At 42.1% G+C, this 9153-nt stretch overlaps 1 pseudogene; it reads left to right on the forward strand.

Annotated features, from left to right (window-relative positions):
* Window positions 1-6037: 6037 nt before the first annotated feature.
* LOC121037472 (40S ribosomal protein S11-like) overlaps window positions 6038-9153 on the forward strand; it is a 6358-nt pseudogene continuing 3242 nt past the window's right edge.

Raw genomic sequence — 9153 nt, forward strand, 5'->3', positions numbered from 1 at the left:
TCCCATAGCTAGATTCTTGCTTTATTCTAAATAGGAATCGAGATTTATTGTTTTAAAGTGATACTGTGTAGAAATTACGGATTTATTCCCTTGAAGAAATACCAAAGGTGACAGGTTCATGGTGGAATTCTCATTATACTTTATGATTAAAAAGCTGTATTATATACTATTCAATAAAATTAAACTTCACTTCAAAAAAAAATCAGAAATACCTAAAAATGCATAAACTGGTTTATTCATATAATGCAATACTATAGGGCAACTAAAATGAACTAGTAAAGACTTATATATCCACATGCACACATACCAAAAACAATGCTGAACAAAAAAACCATGCTGCAGAATCATATGTATAACATAAGAATATATGTACTTTTATGGATACATACATATTAGTAAAAGTAAAAAAAAACATAACGGGAATGATAATTACTGAATTCATGACCATCTTTACCTTTAGAAGTGGGCAAGAGAAGGCAAGAGAGGGAAACAGGATCAACAAGGATACATACAGCCCTCAGCTGTATCTGTAGTTTTATCCCTTTGAAAAATTTATATTGAAAAAAGAAAACACACAATTAGAAAATAGAAAAAAAATATACAGGGGTGTCTGGGTGGCTCAATCAGTTAGGTGTCAGATTCTTGGTTTTGGCTCAGGTCATGATCTCATGGCTCAGGAATTCAAGCCCCACATCGGGCTCCGTGCTGACAGCTCAGAGCTTGCTTGGGATTCTCTCTCCCTCCCTCTCTGTCCCTCCCGTGCTCTCTCACACCTGCTCTCTCTCTAAATAAATAAACTAAAAAAAGAGAGAAAAATACACAAAGTAAATATGATGGCCTACAAGGTGATCATTACATGCTTTTCTGTATGTTTAAAAACATTTGAAATATAAAAGTATTTCATATTTTAAAATAAATTTTAACATTAAAGAAACCCCATTAAACTGAACCAAGGAGCTTTTAAAACATATATGCCACTGGACGTCTGAAATGGAAACATACTAATTCCCAACAAACCATATATTTTTGTTTTTGTTTGTTTTATCCATTAAGTTTCAGGCCTCAGACTTCAGTTTTCTCTTTCCAAGCAGATCCTGACATAGCAGGCTTTTCCATCTTACACTCTTGATATTGCTTCCCAATCAAGATACACACAAAAGGTAGGAACATATAATTCAGCTCTCTCCAAGTCAATTTAAACCTTCTGGTTCTGTGCTCTACCCAAAAAGAGGGCAGTTTTTCTGCTCTGCTGGCAATTTTGCCATTTTTACTGGGTTTTTTTTGGGGGGGGGGGGCTTGCTAATAAGTTGTTTTCCATTTAAGAGAGAAAGAAGGAGGGGGCACGTGGGTAGCTCAGTGAGTTAAGCATCCGACTCTTGACTTCAGCTCAGGTCATGATATCAGTCGTGGGTTCTAGCCCCATGTCAGGCTCTGCACTGGCAGTATAGAGCCTGCTTGATATTCGCTCTCTCCCTCTCTCTCTGCCCCTCACCCATTCACATGCTGTGTCTCTCTCTCTCTCTCTCTCTCTCAAAATAAATAAATAAACTTTAAAAAAGAAAAAAGAGGGAAAGAGGAAGAAAGGAAGGAACAAATGAAGGACAGCCACCATAAGCTCTGGTAACCAATCACAAAACCCAACCAAATTTCAAAAGTCATATATAAAATATGCTGTTTCAAATGACAAGGAATTTGGCAATCTGTAACAATCTGTAATCAACTTCCTTAAAGCAAAGAACTTTTTTTGGTCTGAACCTAAAAAACAAAGCGAACACCAACCACTCATTAAAAAAGGTTAGCTTATTTCATTAATTCTGCTCTATTGCAAGAAACCCGTGTAGCATATCTTATAAAACAGCTTACCAGAAATTCTCTCTCCAGCCTTATCTCATACTATTACTTGACCACTTTGTTTTAGTGAGAGCAACCTATTCATTAAACCCTCACTACATCCACTTTTGCATGTTCTTACTCTTGTGTCACCATCTTTATCTATTCCCTGATCCCACAAACATGCAGTAATCTTCCCACTTTCAACAATAAACAGTAACAGCTAACATTTATAGAGAATTTAATGTATGTTAGTATTGCTTCAATGGAATTATCCCATTTAACCCACACAACCGTGTGAAATTTGTTCTATTTTCTCCTTTTTGAGGAGAGAAACTGAGTGAGGCTGTTTTCCAAGGTTGCAGAGATGGTACGTTGCAAGCCAGGTCTCAAACCCAGACTCCAAAAACTAGGACCTCAAACATATGTGATGCTGTTTACTGGCTCAAAGCACTGACTGCCTTTATTGCTCAAATGTCACTTCACATATGCCCTGTGATATTTAACATTTTGTTTTCATAGATGTTAAGTGGTTCAAAATACTACATTCCTTCAACAAAAATTTACTGAGAGACTATATGCCGGGCAGTGTTGACTACTTGCTATAAAAGCATGTTATAGAGCCTCTACAAATGAAAAGTAGATGAATTCTTCAGATACACGGCCATCTCAGAAATATGGGTAAAGGCAAAATTAAAAGCAGTATGTACAGGGACATGTGGGTGGCTCACTCAGTTAAGCAACTGACTCTTGGTTTCAGCTCAGATCATGATCTCACAGTTTCATGGGTTCAAGCCCTGTATCACGCTCTGCACTGGCAGTGTAGAGCCTGCTTGTGATTCTTTCTCTCCCTCTCTCTGTCTACCCCTCCCCCATTCTCGGGGTCTCTGTCTCTCTCAAAATAAATAAGCTTTAAAAAAATACGTACATAGTAATTAAAAAAATTTTTTTTTCAACGTTTTATTTATTTTTGGGACAGAGAGAGACAGAGCATGAACGGGGGAGGGGCAGAGAGAGAGGGAGACACAGAATCGGAAACAGGCTCCAGGCTCTGAGCCATCAGCCCAGAGCCCGACGCGGGGCTCGAACTCACGGACCGCGAGATCGTGACCTGGCTGAAGTCGGACGCTTAACCGACTGCGCCACCCAGGTGCCCCCATAGTAATTTAAACTACATAACAACAGGGAGCGCCTGGGTGGCTCAGCCAGTTAAGCACCGGACCTCAGCTCAGGTCATCATCTCATGGCTGGTGAGTTTGAGCACCAAGTCAGGCTCTGTGCTGACAGCTCAGAGCCTGGAACCTGCTTCGGATTCCGTGTCTCCCTTTCTCTCTTCCCCCTACCCTGCTCACACTCTGTCTCTGTCTCTCAAAAATAAATAAAACGTTAAAAAACTAAAAAAATAATAAACTACCTAAAAACAATGCTTAGATGAGGACCTGGAAAAGAACATGGTCATAATTAGTATGAAAAGGTTGGGGTTTGTTTTTTGTTCCTCAGTATTTCACTGAATTAAGCTTTTTGTTAAGAGCAATGAAAAGATGTATTAAAACAAACATGTTATGAGTGCTTTCTTTCCCCCATGAAACAGCAGAAACAGCCTAGAGAGACAGATGAATGAACATCCCTCCTCCTAACATCCCACTGTCAACTGGTTTCCTTTAGGAAGATACACCTGATGTCAGTAGTAAGGCTTGCAGATACATAATACCTCTCTACATAAATCTCCCCACAATTACAAACTTTTGGAAAATTGTAGCTAATTACAAATTTTCATACATGGAATCCAATCGTGGAACTGACCAAAACCTTGCAGAACATCTCCTTCAGCCCTCTCATTTTACAGACTGATTACTAAATTCTAGGTTAATGACAGTAAATGCAGCAACCTATAAGAGCCGAAATTGTAGTGTCTTATATTGCAAAAGAAATGAATTTCAGAAATAAAGTCTGTGTGTGCTAGCATTGGCCTATGGAGTTCTCATTTTAATTACTGACTAGCTGTGTCCTTTGGAACTTAACCTCTACAGGCCTGGACGTCTTCATCTAGATAAATTCTAACCATTGCTGAAAAGTGTCTCAGTAGGGGAGCCTAGCTGGCTCAGTGGGAGAGCAAGTGACTCTTGATCTCAGGGTTTTGAGTAGAAACCCCACTTTGGGCATGGAGCCTACTTTAAAAAACTTAAATTAGGAAAGAAAAATGTCCTAGTGAATTTCAAGAAGACCTAAATCACATTAAGTTTCCATGGTAAATGGTACTGTTTCAACATTCCTCCCTTCAAGTTAGTTAGCAGAAATTGCACCTGCTCTCTGAAGAGGCAAAATGAACAGTGTCCAGCCATTATGAAACAAGTAGAGTTCAACCAAGAACCTCTCTGCACCCGGACACAAACAACCCTATAAAGTGACTAGTCACTGCAGAGCACTGTACTTTGCAATACATCCCTCAAACCTAACGGGGCTGACCGCACTGGAAAAAACCATATCTGACACCAAGCTCTACCGACTGCTTTTAAAAGCTGAGGCCTACTGACGTCAAACCCCCCAAACGTTATGCTTAACGACTAATGGTTCAGGCCTCTGATGTGCATCTCCCCTCTCGACTATCACCAGCTTCAGGGATCCCCAGAAAAGGAAAGTTACGGACCGGCACCGGACAGCTGACCCCGGACTTGGGAGCCCTTTGGAAAGAACGAGCATGGTTTTTGCGGCGGTTTGCGATTCGCGGTGAGCTTTCCAAGAAGCACTGCAAGGACAGAACTGGCATGTGGGCTATCAAGCTGGCAATTTCCAGCAGGTCTTGCTAAAACGCTGTCAACCTCGCCTCCTTCCACAGCTGTCCGCTAGCTCCCTGGGGTCCACCCCGAAAGCGCAGGGCTTGAGGCCCATCAAGAGGGCGGAAACGCTGGCCTCTGGCGAGGACGGCGAAAGCCGGCGTCGGCCGGAAAAAGAAGCAGAACTGAGTAAAGAGGTATCCGCCTGAGGCGGGGTGGGGGCTGCCACCAGCGTGAGGAAAGCGGGGGAACCGGACGTGACACGACGAGGCTGGCTCTGAGGAGACGAAGGGCCGCGCTCCGAGGGTAGGGCGAGTCCCGACGAGCCAAAGGCATGGAAACAATGGCGCGGGCGTGACGTGAGGCTGGGGGCGTCGCCGCGACGCGGAGGTAGGGGCCAATCTGAGGCAGGGGCGAGCTGCGGGGGGGTGGGAACGCCGTGCGGGGACGCGGGCGCCGAGCCCTCAGACACGCAGGCGAGCGCTGGGAGGGGCGCGGCGGCCCGGGTGGGGCAGGGGCAGGGGCAGGAGCTGGCCCCCGGTCCCAAGTCGCGCGCTCGGACACGCACCCTCCCTCGCGTGCTTGCTGGCTCGCTCGCCCGCTCCCTCCCCGCCCTCCCGCGGGTCCAGCCGCACTCACCGGCCCCGCCGCACGGCAGCAATCCCAGCGCGCAACTGTCGCAGCCGCTTTGGCGCGCGCCTTCCCCGCCCCCGCCGCCCTGGCACCGCCCCCAGCTCGCGCCCTGCCAGGGACCGGCGCGCTGTTCTTTCCCCAGCTCCGCCGCATAACCCGGTCGCCACGACGCTCCCTAGCTGCTCTGGCAGAGAGGAGCCGCGATGCTGGCGCGCGCGCCTCGGGCTCTAGCGCTCAGGTTTGCTAGATCCACAAACAACAGAACATCAGTTGTTGCCGAGCTGTGGGGTAACGCGTGTTGACAATCCTTACATGTCTTTTAGGTCTGCATCCCTTGGCCTTGTGCCCCGCCCCTCAGCAAGGCCCGGGGCTACCTAGCCTTGGCCAACCCTCCAACGCTTTTCCTTAGAGGGATGGGGTACCCTTTTTCCCAGTCACAGAATCTTCTGGTCGAATGGACCTCAAAGCCACTCTGGTCCAGACCCCCATAGCACCCTTGAATCCCATTGACAATTAAAAGCACTAGCTTTGGAGTTTGTCAGAACAGGCTGGAATTCCAGTTCCACCGCTTACAAATTGTGTGACTTGGGGCAAATTACCTGACCTCACTACCTAGTTCCCTCATCTATAATACAGGAACTGATAACAATAGTACGTACAGGTGTTACAGGATGAAATAGTAGAGGGAAGGTGCTTAGCACAGTCCTGGCACACAGCTCTCAATAAATGTTTGTATTGACCCACCACCAATTCTAAAGAAGACCCCAATAGTGGACAGAAAGCCCACTATTTCCAGAGCAATGCATTCCTCAGCAGCGCTGACAACGGTAATAAAGTGTTTCTGAAGCCTCTACTTTCTGGCCCAAGTCCTATCCCTTGGGAGCCTCAGAGAACAAACCGGTCTAATCTCTCTTTGACTTCTACTTTTCAGATACTTGAAGATTTCTGCCCAAGGTCGTCTTTTGTTCTGGACCAGTATCTCCCTTTACTGGGGGAGGGAAGGTCTTTGTCCTCATTCTCCTCATGAACCTAGTAGGTTTGAATGTGGCTCCTGTAGAGTATATCACCCAAAACGGAATCAGATGTTTGTAGTACCATCAGAGCAAAGCAGTCCCCTAACTTCCTCCTTATAGGACTTACTGCCTTCCATTCACCCAGTGAAGTTCTTGGCTTCCGCAATATTGACTCATTGCGCTTGCCATCAACTAAAACCTTCAAGATTTTTAAATAACTGCTCTGCTGGAGCATTTTTTTTTACCTCTCTGGTGGTTTTTGAGCCAACTTCATTCGGGTCAGCTGAGGACAGGCCTTGGACCTCTCACCTACTAGATTTTTCAGGATTATGTGAGAAAAAGGAATAGGAGTTGGAAGTTCATCTAATGCCATCTTTAAACCAAGTGTTTTTGGAAAAAGGTCAGGGTTTCTGTCTAAAGACCATCCCACTGAGCAAATAAAATGCATGCATATATATGTGTGTGTGTGTATGTATGTATATACGTATATATGCATATACACACACACACACATATATATATGTATATAAAATCCAACAGCAAGAAAAAGTGCACACACACAAACACACACAAACTAAAAGGAAATATATAAGTATGTTACTCAGGGTGGTTTCTTTTCTTCTTTATACTTTTCCATAAATTTCCCAGGTTTTCTACATTGTTTATACTACTTTTATAATCGAGAGCTGTGTTTCCAAAAAAAATCAGAACAAGTAATTTTAAAAATCAGAGACATGTAATAACTTTAAAAATTGGGAAACAAACAAGACATAACTAAGAAAAAATTTGTAATATATAAAGCAAAGGATTTGTATCTGGAACATACAAAGGATTCTTAACAAATCAATAAGAAGAAAAATCTACTAGAAAAATGGGCAAATAATATAAATAGGCAGTTCACAGAAAATACAAATTGCTAACAAACACACAAAAAAATACTATCTCACTGGTAACCAAGGAAACGGAAATTAAAACTGAGATTGGCAACAATTTTCAATCTTCATAATATGAAAAGAATATAAATTGGCACCTCCACTTTAGAGGGCAACTGAACAACATCTATTAAATCCATGTCTCAGCAATACCACTTCTACTTATCTAACTGTATGTAATATGGAGGTGTGTATAAGGATAATTACTATGATATTGTTAAAAAAGAAAATGTGAGGGTGCTGGGGTGGCTCAGTCAGTTGAGCGTCCAACTTTTGATTTCAGCTCAGGTCATGATTTTACTGTTCATGAGATCCAGCCCTACATCAGGCTCTGTGCTAACAGAAAAAAGTTAAATAAACTTAAAAAATAAAAAATATTTAAAGTTAAATAAATAAAGTTAAATAAACTTTAAAACAATAAAAAATATTTAAAGTTAAATAAACTTTTAAAATTTTTTAAAAATTAAATTTAAAGAAAGAAAATGTGGAATCAGCCTTAATGCCCATCATTAGGGGAGTGGCTAAATAAAATGTAGAATGCTCATAATGGAATTCTATAGCAGATTTAAAAGAAGTGACCTTGATCTATATGTTAATATAGATTTATCTCAAAATCATATAGCTGAATGTAAGCAGCAAGTTGCAGCATGATATATAATATGTATATTATATTGATATTTTTAAAAAATCTTCCTCAAAATGGATAACTTCAGTCTAATTATGAAAAATCATCAGACAAACCCAAATCAAGGGATATTCTACAAAATACCTGACCTGGACTATTCAAAAGGATTAAGGTTGGGGTGCCTGGCTGGCTCAGTCGGGAGAGCATGTAACTCTTAATCTCAGGGTCAAGAGTTCGAGCCCCATGTTGGGTGCAGAGATTACTTAAAAGTAAATAAAAAAATGAACTTAAAAAAAAATGGAAGCCTTTAAAAAAAAAAAGTGTTAGGGTCATGGAAGTCAAGGAAAGACTGAAAACTGTTACAGGTTGGAGGAAGCTAAAGAGAAAACTAAATGCAATGTTGGATCCTGGAACCATAAAAACACATTAGTGGAAAAACTGGTAAAGTTTTAACAAAGTTTATAATTTAATAGTATATTGTACCAGTGTTAATTTCTTAGTTTTGACCATTAAACCAGAGTTATGGAACCTGTTAACATTAGGAGAGGCTGAGTGAAGGTATACTGGAACTTTCTGTTAAGATCTTTGCAACTCTTCTGTATATCTAAAATTATTTCAAAATAAAATGTTAAAACACTTTGCAACTCTCCTGTAAACTAAAATTGTTTTCAAAATAAAATGTTAAAATAGACATAAATACCATTATCTCTTATCAACACTGCTATAGACAATGTTTGTATCCCCTTCTAAATTCAGATGATGAAACCTAATGCCTAATGTGATGGTGTGTAAAGGTGGGTCCATTGAAAGGTAATTAGGTCATGAGGGCAGAGTCCTCATAAATGGAATGAGTGCCCTTATAAAAGAGACCCCAGAAAACTTCCTACCTTCTCTGCTCTGTAAGGACAAAGTAAGAAGACAGCTGTCTCTGAACCAGGAAACAAGCCTTCACCAAATCTGCTGGTGCCTTGCTCTTGGACTTCCCAGCCTCTAGAACTGTGAGGAATTTTATAGGCTACTAAGTGACTGGTATACTATTATAGCACCCCAAACTAAGACAATCACACATTAAATTTGTAAAAGATTTTTAAAACAGGTTATAAGGCTACATGCCAAACTCATCAGAAGTTATCTCTAGGGGTGCCTGGGTGGCTGTCAGTTAAGCATCAGACTCTTGAGTTCCGTTCAGGTCATGATCTCACAGTTCATGAGGTAGAGCCCCACGTTGGGTTCTGTGCTGACAGCGCAGAGCCTGCTTGGGATTCTCTCCCTCTTAGGATTCTGCTCCTCCCCCACTTGTGTGTGTGTGTGTGTGTGTGTGTGTGTGTGTGTGTGTGTGTGTGTGT

The sequence above is a fragment of the Herpailurus yagouaroundi genome, unplaced genomic scaffold (assembly GCF_014898765.1).
Source record: "Herpailurus yagouaroundi ecotype Mexico unplaced genomic scaffold, PumYag 163, whole genome shotgun sequence".
NCBI classification, from domain to species: Eukaryota; Metazoa; Chordata; class Mammalia; order Carnivora; family Felidae; genus Herpailurus; species Herpailurus yagouaroundi.